The following is a 22,155-nucleotide window of genomic DNA, read 5'->3' on the forward strand; positions in this document are numbered from 1 at the left end:
GCCACTGCACTCCAGCCTGGGCGACAGAGCCAGACTCTGTCTCAAAAAAAAAATTAAAAAAAAAAAAGAAAAGAAAAGAAAAGAAATTGTATTCTGAATACAACTTCTAAAACACTATATTTACTTGCATTATATTAAACTGGTTTTATCCTGACCACAATTGCAGGTGGAAGATACCACTATTGTTCTATTTTTCTGGTAAGTAGAGTGAGCCATGTCTTGCCCAGGGTTACAGAGCTTGGAAAAGACGCCTCCTAAAAATCTGTAGGACCACCTTTGGTTTTCTTCCAGATTTTTTTTTGTCATCTCTTTTCCTCCACCCATTTCCCATCTGTCTAGCCATTCTTGCTCCGCTGGGCTTTTTCGCGAGCCTCTCCCCAGCTGCAGCCCCGCCCATCTCCTGGGGCGTGACCACCTGTCCAGGCCCCGCCCCCGTCCAACCGGCGGAGACCCGCCCCCTTTCCCGGACACCGGGCTCCGCGCCCGAGCGTGCGCGCGCGCCCGAGCGTGCGCGCGCGTCCTCGCTCGTCGCCCGGCTCGGCGTCGGGAGCGCGCTCTGTGTGGCCGCTGCCGCCATGTTGTTGTGGTTGTGAGAAGGCGGCGGCGGCGGCGGCGGCGGAGTAGCAGCCGGACGAGACGTCCCAGCGGCTCAGGCGCTGCCCAGCGCCGGCCCTGGCAGGGAGCCTGGTGGGGTGGCGGAGGGGGAGACTGTGCCGTGGCGGGCCTCGCCATGTCCTGCTGCCCGGTAAGAACCCCATCCCCGTCCTCCGTCTCCTCGGGGGGTGAGGAAGAGCTGGAGGAGGGGCCAGCCTCGGCCCCGGCCCTGGCCAGGCGGCTGTCACCCTCTGAGGAGGCAGCGCCCTGGGAGGGCTGGGGACTGCGTGCGGGGCCCGGGGAGGGGCGTCCCCGGCGGCTGTCGCCGCCAGGGGGAGGCGCTGGGTGTGGGAGTGGGAATGGGAGCTCGGCGGCCGAGCTCGGCCCGGACCCTAGATGCGGGGGAGGTGGGGTCCCGGGCTCGGGCTGCCTTCCCAGACCTGGCGGGGATGGGCCCGTGCGGCTCTGGGTGTGGGACGTACCCTCGGAGCGCCCGGAGTTATTCCCACGAACTCCCGGGAGGTGGGTGTGCGCCCTTCGCCCCCTGCCGGGTCTGTGGCGGTCCATCGTTGGCGGATACTGGAGGTCAGGGGCCATGGGAGCCCCGGGGCGAACGGTGCGGGCCTGGGCCTTGTGGAAAGGAGGAGTGACCGCCCGATCGTGCAGCAGGGCATCCTCCTGACCTGGTAGTACTTAGGTGGGAAGGATGATTGGGGGCGGTTGGCGTAACTGAGGGAACACTGGTCAGACTGCTCCGCAAATGATTACAGTGTTATTTCTCCGATAGTAATTTTGCTTGATGTATGGCATTTCCGGACCCATAAGATGATACTGTAGGTTGTATTTTGGACTGGAAAACTTATGTCAAAATTATGGGGTAGATTTTATGGCCACATTAATAGACTCCCCTGGAGTTTGATAATCTCACTTGTGAGTTTTGGACATGGACTGCTATTACATATTGATGTTCAAATGTCCTTTCCAGACCCAGGCCTAAATTCTTACTGTTGTAGTATCTTGATTCTGACATCTATTTTTCCACAACCAAAACAAACAAAACAAAACCCCAAAACCATATACTTTTCTAGTTAAGGTTCAACTTTCTCATATGTGAATGGTAATGCCATAAGAGGCCTGGGTTGAATTACAGGAGATTATTATTATTTTTTTCAATGTCAAATGTTTGTGATTTGTCCATGGAGAGGTGGTGGGGACCTTCCCCTTTCAGATTCAGGGCTGTTCAGTAGGACAGGAGACATTGATGGCGTGCAGAAAGTCTTCCCTTTATAGGGCCTATGACTTGGGTAGGCTAGAAGAGCTTACAGAATGACACTTTTTTTTTTTTTTTTTTTTTTTTTTAAGACAGAATCTCGCTCTCCCGCCCAGGCCGGAGTGCAGTAGTGCGATCTCTGCTCACTGCAACCTCCGCCTGCCAGGTTCTAGCAATCCTCCCACCTCAGCCTCCCAAGTAGCTGGGATTACAAGTGTGCGCCACCACGGCTGGCTAATTTTTGTATTTTTAGTAGAGACGGGGATTTCACCATGTTGGGCAGGCTGGCCTGGAACTCCTGACCTCAAGTGATCCGCTTGCGTTGACCTTCGAAAGTGTTGGGATTATAGGCGTGAGCCACTGCCGCCAGCTGGAATGACACGGTTTTGAGTAAACCCAGTATAGTATGTGATATTAAATTAAATTTGGAGGATTCTAGAATTTTAGATTGGCTGCCTATGAATACCTCTTTTGGCTCCAATTACTCCCTCATTTTCAGGTGACTCAGAGAACTTCAAGTGACCAGCACAGTGGTACAGCCCCGCTTGTCGTTAATGACCAGCCATAAAAAACCCTGAGTTTCTCAGCTCATAGGCCAGGTTCTTCAGTGGTTGTCTAGTTTAAGGCTGGTCATTAGAAATATTATGGACTACCTAAATTCCTCGAACTCATGCGGGACCTGGTGAATTAAAATCTCTGAGGATAGAGCCTGGGGATCTATCCTTACAAAGCTCCGTGAATGATTGTGGTCAGCAAGGCATGTGAACTTTTGCTTTAGGTTGGGTATTCCAAAGAAGTTCCATTAATTATGACTTCTCAGGGTGCTTTTGTTTATAGATCTTTAAGAATTTAAGAGGTGGAGAAGAAGGGGAAGCATGAGAAACTTAAAGAGATGCAAATTGAGCATCTCTTAAAATATAATGGATTTATGTAGGGGAAACAGATTTGTTGCCAAAAGTTAATTTGTAAACAAGTTATTAGGAACACACTTGATAAAATTAGATGCTGATTAATTGGAGATATACTGTATCCAGAGATATATTGAAGGATCCAGAGGAAATAAACAGAGAAGGAGAGGGAGTAAGTCGGCTTCTGGCTCATAAAGGGGTCCACTGAAGATGCTTCGCACCATCATGATTGCTCCTAAACCATCTGACTCAGATTTCTAGTGGAGGGTAGGATGGGTGTGTTAGCAATCATTTGAGACCCGGGTTGTGAACCAGGAAGGGTTACTATGTACTGTGAAAAGTTCTTGAAATTTGCCGCAAGCCATGAGGAGTGGTAAAGTCAGTTTAAAAATCTGCTGTAGTTCTAGTTAACACGTTCACACCTTCTTCAGTAAAGTGGAATGCTGTTACCAAAGGAAGTATTCGTGTTTTAGAGGGGGGTGTGGTGAAGGTTCTTAAAAGTTTGGAAGAGGTGGAAGAAAATGTTGTTACAGTTGTGTAGAGTAGTGAAGGGCTTTGGTAAATATCCTGTCAAATCATAGAGTAGTATTTTTAGAGTTGCACCCAGCTGTCCATTAGAAGAGCCAGAGGCCTTGTCTGTTTTGTTCCCTGGTGTCCCCGGTACCCAGCGCAGTTATCAGCATATTCTGTGCCCTCAGATATTTTTTAATTAAGTGAATAGTATTGATATGGAAAAAAGAACAGTTATAGTGGTTTATAGCAGTGTTAGTTATTAAAAGCTACCTGATATTTTGCAATGGATTAAAGAGCCAATTTTTGATCAAATAGGGCTCTGGGTAGGAAAGAAAATGAAAATGAAGAGCCAGCTTTCAGTGCTTATTGTTTGGAATTTTTGAGATTCCTTTAAGAAATTGTTTTCTAAAGACTGTCATGAACATTATCGAGTCCCCTAGTTTTTGAGTCTTAATGAATCTTAAGTGTTTCAGATGTTAGTGACTTTTTTAAGAGCACAGTAAATGCAAAGGTAGTATAGAATAGTGGGAAGTTCTGGATTGACAGACATATATTCTGATTCCATCTGTGTCATTTATTGCTGTTGGGAATGTCACTTAACTTCTCTGGGCGTCAGTTTTCTCATATATACAATTAAGGGCCTATAGTCTTTGACCTCAAGTAGTTTCTCTAGCCTGATTCTGCAAATTTTTAATCATTTCAAATTATGTTACTTGGTATTCATCTCATATAGGTAGACGAACCTTTATTATTTAAAAGAAACAAGATTCTGTGTTGGGTTCTGCTTTTAGCTTATGGATTTTAGACATTGTCCAAAAGTGCTTCCGATGTTGAATGTATGTTGCAAGTGTTATGTAGAAAGAACATGCTTATGCTGTTGTAATTGGCTTAGTGTTGAAATCAAATTGGGTTTTACATTGGGAACTTCATAATTTAGTGTGAAGTCATGAGACTTGAGAATGGTTTGGGGGGAGTTTGTGCAATTTATATAGCTAGCTGTTTCTTACCACCTAATTCTGTAATTTTCTATGATGAATATATAGATAAATTTATAATCAGTGTAACATTGATTTAAGTTATAAGATGATATCAGATTCATACTGGATTGAACTAGAACTCCCAGTAACTTTAGAGGCTACCAAATTATTAACATGTCATTGCATTTTTAATCTTAATTTTGTGATATCAATACTGATATGCTTCCATCTTTGCTTTTGTATCTAGAAACAATATACCTTTTAAGTTCATATTTGTATCAGATATTAAAAATGAAAATTGTAGCATGAAAGTGGGTAGATAGTAAATCTTGGGTTCAAGCCTGGGTTGTTATTCTTCATTACCCATGTTGTTTCTGGCAAGCTACATAACCCCCCTGAGCTCCAGTTCCCTCATTAGTGAAAGGAAGAAGAGCAACTTTTCTACTTTTCTAACAGACTGTGGATCAAACAATAGTGTATATGAAAAGCATTCTAAAAATGTAAGGGGCTGGTAATAGAATCGTATTGTATTAGAATCCTATTTTATGTCTTTGAAGAATTGGCTTGTGGAGCAGTGGTAAACCTAGTCTGTATTGTCAAGTGCAGAATTTACCAATATCACTGATATGGCAACAGAGAAGATTTCTGCTTCTGTACTCTGGCTGGAGAAACCTTTCAGTACATGTATCCTGTCTGCCAGTCGGAATAGTCACAATGTTGCAGAGACTTCAGAGGAACCTGGGGTGTCTCACATTTATGCCAAGGTCTCTACTTGGAATAGACTTGGCTAGATTTCACCCATTTTCTTACGTTGGAGCAGTGGTAGAAGGTGGTAGGAGCAAGGAGTTCAGCACATTCTGTGTAAAGTTCTAAGGCTGTGTTTTTAAGTAGCAGGTGGCAGTGTCATAGGGTAATGAAATCAATGTACTTATTTAAAAAAGCATTTTCAGAAAGAGAATATATCAGTACATTGCATAAAGTAAAAGTAAATATAGACACAGAGGTATTGTCCTGATGCTGATAGCTGCAGATATTCAGAATGATTCTGTTAGATGGTAGCAAGCTTTTCTGATTTCACTTATCTAGGGTCTAAATCTAATTTCTTTAGTAGTTAATACTGTTTTGTTTTGTTTTGTTTTTTTTGACACAGAATCTTGCTCTGTTGCCCAGGCTGGAGTGCAGTGGCACGATCTCGGCTCACTGTAACCTCTGCCTCCCGGGTTCAAGATTTGGGAAACTTTTGTTTCTTTTTAAAAGATATTTTTATGTATGTATACTTGGTTGCCGTGTAAAATGTATTTTTTCTTTTTAAAAATTATAATTTTCATTTTTTGTGGAGACAGGGTTTTGCTACGTTGCCCAGGCTGGTCTTGAACTCCTGGGCTCAAAGGTAGTCCTCCTGCCTTGGCCTCCCAAAGTGCTGGGATTGTAGACATGAGCCACTGTGCCTGGCCTAAAAGGTTGTTTTTTCTTTTGGGTTGTGATAAAACTTTGTCGTTGTTGTTTGGGGGCATAGTACTTGGGCAATGTGGATAGAATGACTGTCTATAAAATAGTAAGGCATGAAACAAACGAAAACAAAAAGAAAATTGTGAAGATGGGTTACCTTAAAGCTATTCTGTTAGTGGTGAAATACCTCATAGCTATGTTCTGAACTGTTGATTTAATGAACAAAGCACATGAACTTATGCTGTAATAATATTCTTAAGTACTCTTTTCCCTTAACATGGAGTATGGAGTACTTTAACCACAGAGGTATTGTCTTCATGCTGATAACTATGGATATTCAGAATGATTCTGTTATGACAGATGATAGCAAGCTTTTCTGATTTCGCTTACCTGGGGTCGAAATCTAATTTCTTTATTAGTTAATGCTTTTTTTTTTTTTTTTTTTTTGGAGACAGAGTCTCGCTCTGTTGCCAAGGCTGGAGTGCAATGGCGCGATCTCGGCTCACTGTAACCTCCGCCTCCTGGGTTCAAGTGATTCTCCCTGCCTCAGCCTCCCCAAGTCGTTAATACTTTTATAACTTAGTTGCAGAAGAGAAATATAAATTTATTTAGTTTTCAGAATTATTCATAGATTTATAATCTGGCAAAATATAAGGAAATTATAAGTATATTGATAAATCATGACATAACTGGCAAGAATTGGCATAAAGACAAGATGGTTATAACTTGAAATAGGGTTGTTATTTATTGTATGCCTATCATTTTTCCATGAGATAAACCAAATATTTAATTGTTTAGACTGACTCCACAAATGACATGGGAAGGCAGAGTGTTTATAAAGAGTTTTGGAAGTGATATAGGACAGTAATTTGGAGTTTTAACTTAATCTTATTTTAAATTTCAAAATGAAATCATTTCTGGTTATGAAAGCTACAGAACTTTTTTTTTTTTTTTTTTTAGATGGCGTCTCACTCTGTCACTCAGGCTGGAATGCAGTGGTGTGATCTCAGCTCACTGCAACCTCAGCCTCCTGGTTCTAGCAATTCTGCTGCCTTAGCCTCCTGAGTAGTTGGGATTACAGGTACCTGCCACCACGCCTGGCTAATTTTTGTATTTTTAGTAGAGACAGGGTTTCACCATGTTGGCCAGGCTGGTTTCAAACTCCTGACCTCAGGTGATCCGCCTGCCTTGGCCTCCCAAAGTGGTGGGATTACAGGCGTGAGCCACTGCACCTGGCCCAGAACAGTTTTAGTGTTTTTAAAAAAAAAGTAGAGATGACCTGTAATCCCATCTGGATGTAATGTTTGGTATTTTTATTTTTTTTCTTATACATATCTATTGAAATAATTTTAAAAAGAACAACTTTCCCTGTAAAATTGATATTCTCTTAATGAGCATTTAGTGTTTATAATATGGATGCATCATAGTTTATAGCAGTTCTGTGTTGTTAATGGATATTGTCAATTTTTCCCTTAAAGCAGTACTGTGATGAACTCGTTTGGACATTGAATTGCATTGAATTGTTCTATTATTTTATTATTTCCTTAGGATAAATTCTTTTTTTTTTTTTTGAGACAGAGTCTCACTTTGTTGCCCAGGCTGGAGTGCGGTGGTGCGATCTAGGCTCACTGCAGCCTCTGCCTCCCAGGTTCAAGCGATTCTCCTGCCTCAGCCTCCTGAGTAGCTGGGCGTACAGGCGCGTGCCACCACGCCCGGCTAATTTTTTGTATTTTTAGTAGAGACAGGGTTTCACCATGTTGGCCAGGATGGCCTCAATCTCCTGACCTCATGATCCGCCTGCCTCCGCCTCCCAAAGTGCTGGGATTACAGGCCTGAGCCACTGCACCTGGCCCAGGATAAATTCTTAAAAGTGGGTTTATTAGCTGGGCGTGGTGGCTCATGCATGTAATCCCAGCACTTTGGGAGGCCAAGGCGGGTGGATCACCTGAGGTCAGCAGTTCAAGACCAGGCTGGCCAACATGGTAAAACCCCGTCTCTACTAAAAATACAAAAATCAGTCGGGTGTGGTGGCAGGCCTCTGTAATTCCAGCTACTTGGAAGGCTGAGGCACAGAGAATCACTTGAACCCAGGAGACAGAGGTTGCAGTGAGCCGAGATTAAGCTGCTGCACTCCAGCCTGGGCGACAGAGTGAGACTCAGTCTCAAAAGAAAAAAAAAAAGTGGGATTATTAGGTCAAAAGGTACGTGTGTTTTAAATTTGGATATACTCAAGATGCCCTTTAGATAGGATGTCTATTTCAAATTCCCATCAACAGCGTATTAGTATTCAATTCCATATATTCTTGCTAGTGATTTGTCATCTTTAGCTTGTTGTTGGGAGTTTAAAGTAGTTTGAAACAGTTTTCTGTTTCTTTTTCAGCATCAGGACTTACTTCCATAGCTTAACTCTTCGGAGGGAGCTGATAAAAATGAAAGATCAGTGACAAGGGAGTGGTGTAGACCAGTGGTCTTCAAACTTTTTGGTTGCTTACCCCATCACCAAAAAATTTTGAGCATTAAGCAGGTGCGGTACATGGTCCTGTGGTCCCAGCTACTTAGTTGGCTGAGGCAGGAGAATGTTTGAGGCCAGGAGTTCAAGGCTAAATTTCACTGTGATTGTGCTTATGAATATAGCCACTGTACTCTAGCCTGGACAACATAGCGAGACCATCTCTTTAGAAAAAAAAAAAAAGATGAGATGGGAAGAATGAAGTCAGAAAAAAAAAATTGATAGGACTTCGTGTTGTTGCTTTGAGAAAAGAGAAAAAGAAAAAAATTGAGCATCAATTCTTAATCCTTAGATATTTAATTTACAAATAATATATGTATAGTAAATGATTATTGTGGACTTTATAAAATACGAACAAAAAATCAACAAGGATGATAATTAAAAATAAAGTTCAGATATTTTCCTTTTTTACCCTGGGTTGTCTTGGTTACTCCTGGAGGTGTGCATGTGCGTGTGTGTATGTATGTATGTGTGTGTGTGTGTATATATTTAATATATATGTGTATACATAATATATATGTGTATACATAATATATAATATATATGTGTATATATAACATATATATGTGTATGTATAATATGTATATATTTTTGAGACAAGAGTCTTTTTCTGTTACCGAGGCTGGTGTGCAATGGTGCGATCTTCGCTCACTGCAACCTCTGCCTCCTGGGTTGAAGTGATTCTTGGGCCTCAGCCACTTGAGTAGTTGGGATTACAGGTGTGTGCCACCATGCCTGGCTAATTTTTTTATTTTTTTAGTAGAGACGGGATTTTGCCATGTTGGCCAGGCTGATCTGGAACTCCTGGCTTCAAGTGAATTGCCTGCCTTGGCCTCCCAAAGTGCTGGGATTACAGGTGTGAGCCACCGTGCATATGTTATACTTGCTTTGGATACTACTGCTTTAGACTCTTAAGGTTTAATATTGAGCATTTATAGATGCTTGTTTTTGGGCATTTCACTAGTTTTGCTGGTCCAGTTTAGTTGGATCATGAATACCTTTAAAATGTCCCATGCTAGGCTGGGCGCGGTGGCTCAGGCCTGTAATCCTAGCACTTTGGGAGGCCAAGGCAGACGGATCATGAGGTCAGGAGATCGAGACCATCCTGGCTAACACCGTGAAACCCGTCTCTACTAAAAATACAAAAAATTAGCCCAGCGTGGTGGCACGCGCCTGTAGTTCCAGCTACTCGGGAGGCTGAGGAAGGATAATGTCTTGAACCCGGGAGGCGGAGGTTGCAGTGAGCTGAGATTGTGCCACTGCACTGCAGCCTGGGTGACAGAGCGAGACTCCACCTCAAAAAAAAAAAAAATGTCCCATGCTCTTGAGAGTCGTATCTGCAATAAGGGCAAAAATAAATTTAAAACATCAGTTCAATACTTTTTGCATTGTTGAGGTGGCTGAATTTGAAAAGGACAAATTGTAGGATAAGAAGCAATGTAAGTACTCTATTTCTTCTAGATATGAAGAATTAATATTTGCAGAACATATTTTAAAAAATTATGTTTTTTGGAAAGCCGTTTGGCTGTAATATGTATCTCCCTGTTTTTTAAGAGTTAGGTCCTAGAGACTGAGTGAAGGGATGAATAATTGCTACTTGCTCTCCTTTGCTTTCAAAGTACCACAATTAACCTGTCACTAACTCTGTTTGGATTAGCCTGAGCCTATAACAAACTTTCCATGATGATTCTTAGATTAAAAGATAATTTTTTTCTTGAGTTAGAATAAGTTGCTTTTGATCTGTGGCTGCCTGCCCCCCAACCCCTATAAATTATGACATCAGGAAACAAGGCTTTTTGTATTAGAAAAAAATGGGGAAATTAATTTCAGTTATTTCATGTGGGTCATTGGCAGAGAAAGATAATACTAAAATCTTAGAGACTGTGGAAAGAGATTATATTAAGCAACTTGAGTGATTACTTTTTTGCCAGTTAAATGAGATAATTTATATTGAAGATGATTGCTATATACAGTGCTTTGCACAAAAGGCCACATATCTCTTTTTACCTTAGGTAACATGATGTATAAGCTACTTTCACATATATCTTCTTAGGTCATCACAAGGATTTGAGATCATCATTTAATCAGGACTGTTGTGACTTGCTTGAGACCACGTGCCTAGTGTTTGACATCATATTTCAAGAGGTAGACTGAAAGTTCTGCAGAAATAGGGACTGGTGGCTGTTCTCTCCCTTACTCCCTAGCAGTTAATACATTGCCTGGTACAGAGTAAGCTGTCAATATTTGTGGACTATTTAAACTCCTGCATATTTATTTACACATGTAAATAAGTTATAGCATTGTAAAACCAACAGGTATATTTCGCGTAGTGAGATTGTTCCTTCATCTTATGTGCACAGAAAATATTTTCGTGGAAGAGGTCTTGAATTTTAGATCAACCTTTCACATATCCCTTTACTTTCTCTTAAGATACTTTCATGGTGACAAAAAAAATACTCTTAATGTCATTCCTTTCACTGTGTGTGTAACTCCTGTGGCAAGACTGTATATTTGTATGTATGTATTTGTTTATTTAGTAGGCTGCTATTTATAAAGGAAGCATACTCATTAGTTGGTCTTTGCGTACATAATGGTTCCCAAGACATGGACTCCATGGTTTGCTGTGAGTGAATGAAAAAGAGCAGGTATGATTCCCCTCACCTTTGTCATTCTCTCCAGTTTCTTGTACATATGGTTGACTTACTCAGCAGTAAGTGTAACTTCTTTACAATGAAGAAAATTAGTCTTCCAAAGAACTAGTATGCTACTTCCCGCTTGTTCTGCAGTATTTAAAATCCTGTTTGGTAAATGAACTAAGACACTTTTATATATAGAAGAGACCCTGGATGGCCATGAATGGAAATATTAGTAGTGATTAATTTCTGTCTTAGTGGGATGATGTGGCTTTTTTGCTTCTTATTCTTTTAGAGTTTCCCATTTTTCTACAATAAGCATGTATTACTTTTATACGTAGGAAAAACTGCTATTTTATTTTATTTTTTATTTTTTGAGACGGAGTCTCACTCTGTCACCCAGGCTGGAGTGCAGTGGCGTGTTCTCAGCTCACTGCAACCTCCACCTCTTGGGTTCAAGCCATTCTTGTGTCTCAGCCTCCCAAGTAGCTGAGACTACAGGCACAAGCCACCACAGCCAGCTGATTTTTTGTATTTTTTAGAGATGGGATTTCGCCATGTTGGCCAGGCTGGTCTTGAACTCCTGACCTCAGGTGATCCGCCCATCTTGGCCTTCCAAAGTGCTGGGATTACAGGTGTGAGCCACCACGCTCAGCCAAAAACTGCTATTTTAAAGTCTTTATTTTTCATTGGATGTCTTCTGAAGGTTTATGTCGCACTCACCATTGAGAAAGTGGGTGGTTAACTGGCTCCAGTTCCTAAGAGGAATGGCAGCGGTAGGAAGTAGTATGGGAGGAGTGGGGCAGGTAAGCTGATTTGAACTTTATCATTGTGAACTCCAGTATGACTAAAGACATTCTGGGATTTGATCACAATTAAACCCAAGAGGACTGAGCCATCTAGTTTTTTTCTTCTTAATAAGCTGATTGAGAATTATAAAAGACACCTTAAGAAAAATCAGTTTCTATGCACTCTGTAAACACAGAACTCAGCCCGAACTCCCAAGTTCTGTATCCGTGTGTGTGTGTGTGTGTGTGTGTGTGTGTGTGTGTGGTGGTATGTTTTAAATATCAAATGGAGTTGTGGCAACTCAGATGGGATATGGTTTATATTAATACATCTAATATGAATTGGAAGATACTTAGGCAAACGAGTTTTATTATGACAGTATAGGCTTATTGGAGTTTTGGTGTTAATATACAGCTGGGAGTTGAGCCTTTAAGTTTATATAGCCATCTGGTGATATTTTAGGAAGAGCTGTGTCACATATCCTCTAGAGTTTAAGTGATTAGAGCTTGTTGGCTTTTGCTATTAGTTTACTGCACACTTGTAGTGTTTTAAATGCTTCTGTGAATGGATAACATAATTCAAAAAGGTTAGATTTCTGGGTTAAGACATTTGTTATTATAGGCCCTTATTTATTCTTTTAAAGAGTAAGATTAGGCTGGATGCAGTGGCTCGTGCCTATAATCCCAGCACTTTGGGAGGCCAAGGTGGGCAGATGAGGTCAGGAGTTTGAGACCAGCCTGGCCAACATGGCAAAACCCCATCTCTACTAAAAATACAAAAATTAACGGGGCGCGGTGGTGGGCATCTGTAATCCCAGCTACTCAGGAGGCTGAGGCAGGAGAATCACTTGAACCTGGGAGGTGGAGGTTGCAGTGAGCCGAGATCGTGCCACTGCACTCCAGCCTGGTTGACAGAGGGAGACTCCATCTCAAAAAAAAAAAGTTGAAGAGCAGTTGAAATAATAAATGTAGGTACTGTTAGGTTGGTGCAAAATTAATTGTGGTTTTGGATTGTGAATTTTAAATCATTGTAACTAGGCCCAAACAGATCTTCATTTATCAAAATAGGAACCGTTACAATCAACACATTTTTGCCGATGAGAAATAAGTTTGTTTATACCTGTAGTATAAAAATCCATGCTTTGAGGTTCGATGAACTCTTGGAAAGCATTTTCTGCATCCTGCTGGTTGTGGAAGCATTTTCCCTGCAAAAAATTTTCTAGATGTTTGGAAAAGTGATAGTCGGTTGGCGAGTGGTCAGTTGAATATGGTGGATGAGGCAAAACTTTGTAGCCTAATTCAACTTTTGAAATGTTGGTTGTGCAACGTGTTGTCGGGTGGTTGTGGAGAAGAATTGGACCCTTTCTGTGGACCAGTGCTGGCTGCAGGCGTTGCAGTTTTCAGTGCATCTCATCGATTTGCTGAGCATACTTCTCAGATGTATTGGTTTTACTGGGATTCAGAAAGCTGTAGTGGATCAGACCAGGAGCAGACCACCAAACAGTGACCATGACCACTTTCTGGTGCAAGTTCGGCTTTGGGAAGTGCTTTGGAGTGTCTTCTTGGTCCAGCCACTTAGCTGGTCATCACTGTTGTATAAAATCCACTTTTTGTCGCACATCACAATCCAACCAAGAAATGGTTCGTCGTCGTTACGTAGAATAAGAGAAGACAACATTTCAAAACGACAATTTTTAAAATTTTCGGTCAGCTCATGAGGCACCCACTTATCAAGCTTTTTCACCATTTGGCTGGGCGTGGTAGCCCACGCCTGTATTCCCAGCACTTTGGGGGGCGGAGGTGGGTAGATTACTTGAGGCCAGAAGTTCAAGACCAGCCTGGCCAACGTGGTGAAACCCCATCTCTACTAAAAATACAAAAATTAGTTGGACATGGTGGCAGGCATGTGTAATCCCAGCAACTAGGGAGGCTGAGGCACGAGAATCACTTGAACACAGGAAGTAGATGTTGCAGTGAGCCCAGATCACACCACTGCACTCCAGCCTAGGTGATAGAGTGAGACTCCATCTCAAAAACAAACAAACAAACAAAACTTCTTCACCTTTCCAGTTGGCTTCAATTGCCTGCCAAACAAGGGTAGAATGGTCGACATTGAGTTCTTCGGCAATTTCTCGTGTAGTTGTAAGAGGATCAGCTTCGATGATTGCTCTCAGTTGGTCATTGCCAACTTCTGGCCAGCCACTACACTCCTCATCTTCAAGGCTCTCGTCTCCTTTGCAACACTTCTTGAACCACCACTGCACAGTTTCTGGGCCAAATGTGTAGTTGATGTTGTGAGTTGTCTCCGCTGCTTCATGACCCATTTTGAACTCAAGAAAATCACTTGAATTTGCTTTTTGTCTAACATAATTTCCATAGTCTAAAAAAAAAAAAGCAAAAAATACGTTATTAGCAAGAAAAGGCAAGAAATGTTCATTAAAATGATGTATAACATAACCACATTTATTTAAGAGTGTATTCCAGTATTAAATGGCAAATTTCAACAGTGCAAAAACTGCAATTACATTTGCACCAACCTAATAATATAACAGGCTTGTCACACACACACACACACACACACACACACACACACACACACACACACACACAAATCCCATATAGAATCTACAAAGCCTGTCTGTCTCTGAATTCCACAACCTTGGCTTATTTTTTTAAAGTAAAATTTAAATATTTAAAAAATTTAGAAAAATATGGAGAATAATTTAACAAACACCATGTACTAATTCAGTAGATTTTTTTTCTTTTTCTTTTTCTTTTTTTTCTTTTTTTTTGAGATGGAGTCTCGCTTTGTCGCCAGGCTGGAGTGCAGTGGTGGAATAGGCTCACTGTAACCTCTGCCTCCTGGGTTCAAGCGATTCTCTACCTCAGCTTCCCGAGTAGCTGGGACTACAGGTGCACGCCACCACGCCCAGCTAATTTTTGTGTTTTTAGTAGAGACAGGGTTTCACCATGTTGGCCAGGATGGTCTTGATCTCTTGACCTTGTGATTGGCCTGCCTTGGCCTCCCAAAGTGCTGGGATTACAGGCGTGAGCCACCATGTCCAGCCCATTCAGTAGATTTAATAGATGCTGACATCTTGTCAGATTTGCTTCAAAGGTGTATTTAAGTATGTTTTTGTTTATTTATTTATTTATTTTTGAGACGGGCTCTCACTCTGTTGCCCATACTGATGTGCAGTGGCGCAATCTCTGCTCACTGCACCTTCCATCTCCCAGGTTCAAGTGATTCTTGTGCCTCGGCCTTTTGAGTAGCTGGGATTACAGGAGCTCGTCACCATGCCCGGCTAATTTTTTTATTTTTAGTAGAGACTATGTTGGCCAGGCTGGTTTTGAACTGACCTCAAGTGATCTGCCCATCTTGGCCCCCCAAAGGGCTGAGATTACAGGGGTGAGCCACTGTGCCTGGCCTGTATTTGCTTTTAAAAATTAAAATATGCATACGGTTGGAGTCCCTTTTGTCATCCTCTTAGATCGTATTTTCGTATGCAGAAGTTATTTATCTTTTTAGCTCATGCACTTATATTCTTCCTACAAATATCTCTATATATTTTATGTAGTATTGGGTTTCAAATTTATGTGATATTTTAGTACATACTTTCTATAATTTGAAAAATGACATGTTGATTTATGTGTATTATTATTATTATTTTTTGAAACAGAATCTTTCTCTGTCACCCAGGCTGTAGTACAGTGGCACAATCTTGGCTCACTGCAACTTCCGTCTCCCAGGTTCAAGTGATTCTCGAGCCTCAGCCTCTCAAGTAGCTGGGATTACAAGTGTGAGCCACTGCACTTGCCTTACTTCATTACTTTTAATAGCTGTATAGTATTCAGTCATATGAATGAATAGTACACAATTTTAGTCCTTTACTGATAGTTGTTTTCAACAAATATACAAAGGTAAACTTTTTCCTCAAATTGGGTCAAGCTATATATATTGTTCTAAATTAGCTCTTTTTCTCCCAGTAATAATAGTGTGCAGGTTTGTTACATGGGTATATTGCATGAGGTTTGGGGTACAATTGATCACATCACCCAGGTGGTAAGCATAGCACCCACTAGATAGTTATAAGTTTTTTGAGACAGGGTAGGTCTCTGTCCCTCAGGCTGGAGTGCAATGTTGTGATCACTGGTCACTGCAGTTTTGACCGCTCGGGCTCAGTCCATCCTCCCAGCTCAGCCTCCTGGGTAGCCGAGACTGCAGTGTTGGGCCACCATTCCCTGCTAATTTTTGTATTTTTTTGTAGAGACTGGGTTTCGCCCTGTTACGCAGGCTGCCTCGAACTCCTGGACTCAAGCAATCCACCCACCTCAGCCTCCCAAAGTGCTGGTATTATAGGCGTGAGCTACTGTACCCAGCTCCTAGTAGGTAGTTTTGAACCTTCACGCCTTCCCATCCTCTCCTCTCTGTTAGTTCCCTGAATCCCATGTTTACGTCCATGTTTACCCAATGTTTAGTTTAGAATGATGATCTCCAGCTGCATCATGTTGCTGCAAAGGACATGATTTTGTTCTTTTTTATGGCTGCAGCGAACCTTTGGGTAAAGAAAATTTACAAAAATATCTCACATCTTTTTTTTTTTTTTAATGAAAGTAAGTAGTAGTAATCCATAGGTCAGATCTACTTTATAAGTGAGTCACTGATAAAGACAGTAGTTACACATTTTATAACATTACCTTGATGGGGCAAATTTTTCTTGTTTTGTTTTTGTTTTACTTGAGTTAATTTGGATGAGACTTTCTTGAATTACTTACATTTATAGCGTTTACCTCCAGTGGGGTTGAGATGAGGAGCCTTCAATCCAACAAAGTTGTATACATGCATTCATGGAGATGACACTTAGGCTATTTAATCAGGAAACACTCATACTTGTCTACATGTAGATAGTCCTATTCTTTGGAAATTTCGCTATGTTGCCGCTGCTGGTCTTGAACTCCTGAGCTCCAGTGATCCTCCCACCTTGGCCTCCCAGAGTGCTAGGATTATAGACGTGAGCCATTGTGCCCAGCCAGAAATATGATTTTAATTCCATAGTATATAGTATATGTTATTGTGAATAGAGTATGTGTTTATTCTGTAAGTAGCAAATTGACTCCTTCAACAGTTTTAATAGTTTTCTAGTTGTTTTGTCTTTAGTTTCCCAGGCAAATAATGCTGTTGTCTTCAATCACAGTATTGATTAGTTCATCCCATTCTTCATATTGATCATTGTTTTTGGATATTAAATAATACTACTGTAATAATTAAGAAAGATGGAAAGCCTCACCAATTTGCATGTCATTCTTGTGCAGGGACCACGCTAATCTTCTCTGTATTGTTCCAATTTTAGTATATGTGCTGCTGAATCGAGCACTCCATTTCTGTAAAGCTTAAAAAATGGACAAAACTAACAGATGGGAATGGAAATCAGAATAATGGTTATCTTTGGTGGTGAGGACAGGGGAGATTGTAGGTATGCTGCTAATTTCTGTGTCTTGATCTGGGTCTTGATTTCATGGTTGTGTTCAGTTTATGAGAATCATCGAGTAGTAGACTTAGGAAGGGTGCACTTCTTTGTATGTATATTATACCTCAGTTAAAAACTTTTGCCTCGCAAAATTTTAAAGAACATAATCTGCTGAGTTCATCGTCTTTTAGCTTTTGATGTAACTTTCCCACTACTTCTCTTCATATGTGAATACACTTAATGATAAGCCATTTAACCTTTTTATTATGATATAAAACAAACATACAGAAGAGTGCACAAATCAAATGTATAGCTTAATGAAATTTTAAAATTATTAAATTGGAGGTTTTTTGGGGTGCATTATACCTGTGTCTTTGTTAGGAGGGAAGGAGTTGATGGAGGGCTAAAAATTCTGGAGAGGACAAAGTTTTAAGGAATCTCAGAACACCAAAACCTCATCTTGGCTCTGCCTTCACATTATTGTTTCTTTGGGTAAGTCATTTAACTTATTTAGACCTCACTTTTTTTTGTATAAGAGGTATAATACTTAACGTTTCTTTTGCAAACTGAATTAGGTAGGTGAAATTCACGTAAAATAATAGGAATATAGAGTACTGTTACTAAATAGGTCTTTATTTAGGCCATTGAATTTAGGCTACTTACCTTACAGAGCAGAATAGTGGGATACAAAGACTACACAGCTGGTGATTATTGATATCATTCATTTATATTAGGTTAGTATTGAGGCTTAGTTAACTATGCCAGGCACTACCTTGTGATTTATTATAATACATGTATTAACTCATTTAATAGTCTAGGATTATTCCCAGAGGTAGTCAAAATTATCCCAATTTTACTGATGAGACAATTGAGGCAAAATTAAGTTAAATAATTTGCCTAGGTGGGTTGAGTTCTTGAGCCTGTGCTTTAAAAAAATTTTTTTTTGAGAAAGGGTCTCACTCTGTCACCCAGGGTGGAGTGAGTGGCGTGATCTTGGCTCACTGCAGCCTCTGCCTTCAAGGCTCAAGTCATACTCCTGCCTCATCCCCCTAAGTAGCTGGGACTACAGGTGTGTGCCACCACACCTGGCTAATTTTTTTTGTGTATTTTATAGAGATGGGGTTTTGCCACTGGACTCAAGTGGTTTGCCTTGGCCTCCCAAAATGCTGGGATTACAGGTGTGAGCCACTGCGTCCGGCCTAAGCCAGTGCTCTTTTTTTGTTATACTGCCTAGTTATGTGAAAATATGTAAAGACTTTTAGGCAGATGTTAAGATTTTATAATAATCTGTTAGAGAGTTTTTGAAGTAAAAGTTTTGGTATTTTGAACCAAAATTAGGAGAAGAGTCTCATTTGTTTTGACCATGATGATTCTGGAAAAGATTGATGTTAATATTTATTACTTGGGCTTTATTCCCTTAATTTTCTCCTAAAATGACTAGGATGTAAGCACTAGGTAGTTTTCTTTAAGAATATATATATATATATATATTTTAATATTAAAGGATTTTGTGACTAATTTACAAATATTGTTTAATTTTTAGGCAAAATGTTAATGGAAGGGAGTTTTAAAACTTGGAGGCAGATCAGACCAAAGTTTAGTGTTCTTGCTTCGGTAGTTTAAGCAGCATCTATTTGGTCTTGGTATTAGAGCAATAATTAAGATTCTATCATATGTATGGTTGAAAATTATTTTTATTAAGGTATGTTTGAGTATGGTTCTGTGAGGTTGGGAAACACATCTAGTTTTGCAACCACCATGATCAAGATACAGAGTAGTTCCTCAAAAAATTTCCTCATGACCCTTTCTATAGTCAGCCCATTTCCTCACCTCTAGTCTCTGGCAACCACTGATCTGTTTTTTCTCTGTTGTATTGTCTTTTTTTCAGAATTTCCATGTAAACAAAATCATGCAGTATTTAGCCTTTTTGTTTTAATTTTTGTTTGTTTGATAGAAATGGGAGGTCTTGTTATATTGCCTATGCTGGCCGCAAGCTCCTGGTCTCAAGGGATCCTCCTGCTTGACTCAGTATGTGGCTTCTTGAGACTGACATCTTTTATTTAACCTAATGTATTTTGAGATTCATCCATGTTTTTATGTATCAGTAATTACTTTCTGTTGTTTAGGAGCATTCCACTGTATGGATGTACAACAACTTCTGTGTTCATTCCCCAGTTCATTTGGGTTGTTTCCAGTTTTTGGTAATTACAAATAAAAGTGCCATAAAAGCCTTGATACATGCATACATACACATGTGCCCAAGTATTTTTTTTTATGGTTTAAAAAAATATGGTGCCTAGAACTTTTATAACTTTATTAGAGAACCTGAAAAAGCTGGTGATTTTCACAGAACATTATAAATTGCTTGGTAAACTTCATCCCTAAAAAAGCCCACTCTGGAATGAGAATAATCTGTTTGTATAAATAATCTTATAGTATAAACTGTAAGTCATTAGAATTTTTTTAAATTGAAGTACACACACATACTTGTTAAATGGGTAAATTTATATATAAAACTCCTTAGTGCATAATTTCATATTTTATGTTTTTAGTAGCTTTTAAATTGTCAATCATTGACTTTTTTGTTCCTCTAAGTAGTAGAATGGTTATATAATTGGTTATGAAAGTTTTTTTTTTTTTTGAGATGGAGTCTCGCTCTGTCGCCCAGGCTGGAGTGCAGTGGCGCGATCTCCTGTCTCAGCCTCCTGAGTACCTGGGACTACAGGTGCCCACCACCACGCCTGGCTAATTTTTTTGTATTTTTAGTAGAGATGGGGTTTCACGATATTGGCCAGGCTGGTCTTGAACTCCTGACCTTGTGATCCACCTGTCTTGGCCTCCCAAAGTGCTGGGATTACAGGCATGAGTCACCGTGCTTGGCTGGTTATGAAAGTTTGTAAGTAAAAAATAACTGGGAAAAATTTTAGCACTACAGAATTCCTTTTTCTTCTCCTCTCCTCCCCTCTCCTCCCCCAAGATGGCTGGAGGTATTAATATTGATAAGCAGAGTTTCATGTGAATAAGACATAAAACTTAGGTTGATTACCTATGTTAATAAATTATCTTCTTTGTTCCTATGTAGTGAGCTTTCTTTTTGCAGCAATCTGAGGCCAAGAGAAATAGATGAGACCTTTTTACCTTAGAAAAGAGGTTGCAGGCTGGATGTGGTGGCTCACGCCTAGAATCCTAGCACTTTGGGAGGCCGAGGAGGGCAGATCACTTGAGGTCAGGAGTTCGAGGCCACCGCCTAGGCAACATGGTGAAATCTTGTCTCTACTAAAAACACAAAAATTATTTGGGCGTAATGGCATGTGCCTGTAATCCCAGCTACTTGGAGGCTGAGGCATGAGAATCACTTGAACCCAGGAGGCGGAGGCTGTAGTGAGCCGAGATTGTGCCAGTCCACTCCAGCTTGGGTGACAGAATGAGACTCCATCTCAAAAAAATAAAATAAAAATAAAAAAGAAAAGAGTTTGCAGGCCATTTTTGCAAGTTAATTTTTTGAGGTTCCAGTTCCAACCCTGAGTCAGACTACAGAGGCCATAGGTGGTTTGACGTTTCAGAGAATAGCAGTGTTTTTGATTTTCTTTTTTTCTTTTTCTTTCTTTCTTTTTTTTTTTTTTTTTTGAGACAGGGTCTTACTGTCATCCAGGCTGGAGTGCAGTGGTGCAATCATGGCTCACTGCAGCCTCAACCTCCTGGGCTCAGGTGATCCTCCCAACTTAGCCTCCCGGGTGCTGGGACTGTAGGAACATGCCAACACGCCTGGCTAATTTTTGTGTTTTTTTTTGCATGTACGTAGAGATGGGGTTGCGTCATGTTGCCCATCTTGAACTCCTGGGCTCAAGAGATCGCCTGCCTCGGCCTCCCAATGTGCTGGGATCACAGGTGTGAGCCACCTTGCCCAGCCATTTCTTTTGTGTAGTATGGAATCTTAGTTTAAGCCCTCAGTTTAAATGTATTATATAATTGAGGTGCTAGGTGTACAGAGGTACTAGAACTACAGAGCTTTTCTCATTAATGTACGTTCCTTCTGATGTTGAATATTTAGAAAACTGAATATTGTGTTTGGAACCAAGGGATATTACACTTGAAATATGGTCATTTGGTGAACAGGTATCTCATTTGTAGGCTATCATTATTTTTGGTGAACAGGTATCTCATATGTAGGCTATCATTAATTTTGGCGATTTCACATTAAAATAGCTGCCTGGAAATACCTGCCCAGTTTTGCCAGTAGTGGGAATTGCAGGTTAACCGTTGGTCTTCTATATGTGGCTGTATGATGTGGACAAGACTTATAGCTCTTTACTTTAACTGAGACAACAATGTTGGTGATCCAAGTCTAGAATTCCAGGATAGGGTTGCCAAAATTAACACCGTGGGAGTATGGAGGTAGCAACTGTGGGATTAGTAATACAAATAGAATTTTAATTAGCTTTATCAGTTGCACACTTAATCTTCATTGCTACCTTGTGAAGTAGGCACGGCAGGCTATATATTGTTACTTCTACTTTACAAGTAAGTAAATTATGTTTCATAGCTGTCAGGACTTACCTGAGGTTGCACTGCTAGTGAGTAGCTGAAATAGTACTTGAGTCCAGACATCAGGTTGGATGCTGTTTCCACTTTTGCAGTTTACTGTCGTGAATAAGAGCTCAGGCTTGGGTTTGAATTGTGGTTCTACCACTTACCTGTCTGTGATCTTGGGGAAGTTCTTTAACTTCTCTGAGTCTCAGGTTTAAAATGGGGATAACAATAATACCTCTTAGGGCTCTTGTGAGATTTCAGCAAGTGCTTATAATATTAGATAACCAATAGTAAGCACTCAGTATTTGCTAATTGTGGTTGTTTCTACTGTTATTACAGTGATAACAACACTACAGTTACACATCCTCTTTCCCCTAAGGATCTGTGTTAAGAGTTGAAAGACAATAAATGTAAGAAGCAAAAATATTCAAAGATGATAGAATAAGTAGCAAGGGGAGTTGATTTTAGCAGGAAGATGGACAATGTTCAGAGGGGTATGTGTGTGTGTTGTGTGTA

The 22,155-nt window shown here is 40.6% G+C and overlaps 1 protein-coding gene and 1 non-coding gene across 10 annotated transcripts in view; one reads left to right on the forward strand and one right to left on the reverse strand.

The window, feature by feature from the left end:
• The first annotated feature begins 465 nt into the window (after window positions 1–465).
• The window catches only part of MTMR3 (myotubularin related protein 3), a 144,724-nt gene continuing 123,034 nt past the window's right edge, over window positions 466–22,155 (forward strand). For 3 of the 9 annotated variants that reach the window (XM_055374163.2, XM_055374166.2, XM_063704702.1), the window contains exon 1: window positions 529–745. The gene's annotated coding sequence lies outside the window, so the exon portion shown is untranslated. Of the gene's footprint in view, window positions 746–17,495; window positions 17,602–22,155 lie in introns of those variants that run through there. The other 6 variants (XM_004063258.5, XM_004063259.5, XM_055374161.2 and 3 more) reach the window with 4 other exon arrangements.
• LOC115931987 (U6 spliceosomal RNA) lies at window positions 16,910–17,016 on the reverse strand. Its single transcript, XR_004068378.1, has one exon. It is a non-coding gene; the product is annotated as a U6 spliceosomal RNA (small nuclear RNA).

Source organism: Gorilla gorilla, chromosome 23, assembly GCF_029281585.2.
Source record: "Gorilla gorilla gorilla isolate KB3781 chromosome 23, NHGRI_mGorGor1-v2.1_pri, whole genome shotgun sequence".
NCBI lineage: Eukaryota > Metazoa > Chordata > Mammalia > Primates > Hominidae > Gorilla > Gorilla gorilla.